At 40.3% G+C, this 2,436-nt stretch overlaps 1 protein-coding gene across 1 annotated transcript in view; it reads right to left on the reverse strand.

Annotated features, from left to right (window-relative positions):
• LOC106875934 (epidermal growth factor-like protein 8) overlaps positions 1-300 on the reverse strand; it is a 62,913-nt gene extending 62,613 nt beyond the window's left edge. Inside the window, exon 1 of the mRNA XM_014924251.3 lies at positions 1-300. This exon is cut by the window's left edge and continues 165 nt beyond it. The gene's annotated coding sequence lies outside the window, so the exon portion shown is untranslated.
• Positions 301-2,436: the final 2,136 nt, after the last annotated feature.

Genomic DNA, 2,436 nt, shown 5'->3' on the forward strand with positions numbered 1-2,436 from the left:
AGGCATGAAGTGGAAGCGTGTGCACGTAACACAAGCTTTTCTCCGCCTCGTCAAACAGCAAAAAGGAAGAAAAAAAAGGAGAAAGAATGGGAAAACGTAACTTGTGTAGAAAGAGAGAGACTAAATATATGAATAAAAGGGAAGGGGAGAGAAAGAGTGACAGTGGGATATGAGAGACAGATAGATAGACAGATAGAAAGAGAGGTAGTGGGTGTTTAGAAATGAAAAGCACGATATCAGTCTCTTTAACTACTCACACGCACTTGAGCCACCGTCCGTCACATAACACATAAAGCTACAAGTGTTATATTGCCGCTGCTGCTGTTGCTACTGCTGCGTATATCGATGCTGCTGATGCTGATGTTGTTCTTGTTGTGGCTTTTGAAATTAATTGTTGTTGTTCTGCTGGTGCTGTTGTCAGTATTGTTGTAAGCTGTCGCTGTGAAAGCGGTGAGGGCGATGTTGGTCCCTAACTTTTGGGAGGATGAGATGAAGGGGATGTTGTAATAGGGAAGGAGTTCTAGTAAAGGTCGGGGCATTAATAATTGCTTCTAACAGGCCAGAAGCTCTGGGGAGGGAAAGGGAACAGTCGACTGTGTTAACCTCGGTACCTGACTGATATCTTATTTTATCGACCCAGGAAAGATGAAAGGCAAAGTTGACCTTAGTGAGATTTGAACTCAGATTTGAACATAAAGAATCGGAAGAAATATCGCAAGGCATATTTCCCAAATATTCTGCCGTAAGTCGGAGCTTTAATAATAATAATCCCTTCTTATTATAATAGGCACAAGGCTGGAAATTTTGGGGGAGGGGGTTCGTTGAGTGTATCGACCCCAGTGCTCAACTGGTACTTATTTCATCAACGTCAGAAGGACGAAAGGCAAAGTCGACCTCGACGGAAGTTGAACTCAGAACGTAAAGACAGACGAAATGCCATTAAGTGTGTTGACGCCCCTGGTAGCTCGCCGCATAATCTTTAGTAATAATAATGACCCCGAACATTGCCATAAGTTCACAAATTCGGGAGAGAGGAGTTATAATCGATTAGGTCGAACTTACTACTTGATTGATATTTATTTATGGATATTGGTGGTATTTGAACTCAGAATGTGAAGAGAGTTAACCTATTCCGGCAACACGGTTTTCAGGACCAATTTGAACAATGCAACCCTTACTGTCTGCAACTTTTTTCTACACCAATCTCCACCCATCACTCTCATTACATCAAATAGAAGAAATGCAGTCAGAAAATTATAATTAACTTGCAAACAAGAAGTTTTTAGTTTTCTGATCATACATCTATCACTGAGTAAAGTTTGAAATGTTTTATGCAAAATCACGTTACAGGTCATAGCATTACACAAGGTTCTCAATACGCTCCCCACCCATTCATGTATTCCTTTCTTCTTTGTTCTGAAACTGACCTCACTTTCTTTATTACGAAGTTTTCTTGTTTTTGATTGCACCAGGGAATTTTTTGTATTTGTTCCTCCACACTCGAATTAACGTGAAAGGCGATCGCTTAGTGAATTAAGTCGGACTTTGGCTATTGGACAGTGCATGTCATTCTGTCCACTGCTTGACCAATTCTTCCACTCTGAAGTACAAATTTACAGTATTTGGAGGAGTGTATAATCGATTAGGTCGCTTGGTAAGTGGCTGGTGGATATTTCATCGTTCCCAGAAGTGTAAAAGACATTGTCTAATTCGGTAGTATTAAAAAAAAAATTATTTATTGGGTATGGAGGGAGATGCAGTGCCTATAGTCCTCACAATGCTTTCGAGATAGGTAAGATTGATACCGTTGAAGTTCTGCTTACATAGTTGCAAATCAACACTTGCGGAAAAGACACAAGCAGGGAGAGAATACAAATGAGAAGGCAGTTCTGGTGAAAAAATACTGAGTAAAGTAGTTTGTGTGAGGCCTACGTGATGGAAACAATATAACTGATTAAAGGACTGCGAATGTTTGCGAGTAAGCGGCTCGAGAGTAGCCTGCTCCAAGAAGCACATGTCATTATACTGGATGCGGCAAAAATCCTGATACACAATTTTTGATAAATATTTTGCAGCTAACACACGACGTGCACTATAATGGTAACTAAAAGCCATAATGGTAGCTAAAAAGAAAAACGATAAATCGTTAGCTATCATTACCATTTACCTAGCGTCACAAGCGTAACACTACCAATGGTGAGTTTTTCTACTACACTCTGTAATAACGGTAGAAAAGCTGAGAGAAAAGACAGTATGCCTGCGAATCAGAGGGTGGAGTGTGTTTGTAAGTGACTTGCATACAATCAGTCGAGTGGCTTTTCGCTAGATGTGGCTGAAGCAGCTGATATGCGTTTTGAATTCATGACGTAAAGTATTACAAATATATACCGAGGCTATTTTCTCCATCACTCTAACGATTCTGTCAGGCATAAAGCC

The sequence above is a fragment of the Octopus bimaculoides genome, chromosome 2, assembly GCF_046866305.1.
Source record: "Octopus bimaculoides isolate indiv1 chromosome 2, ASM4686630v1, whole genome shotgun sequence".
Lineage (NCBI taxonomy): Eukaryota > Metazoa > Mollusca > Cephalopoda > Octopoda > Octopodidae > Octopus > Octopus bimaculoides.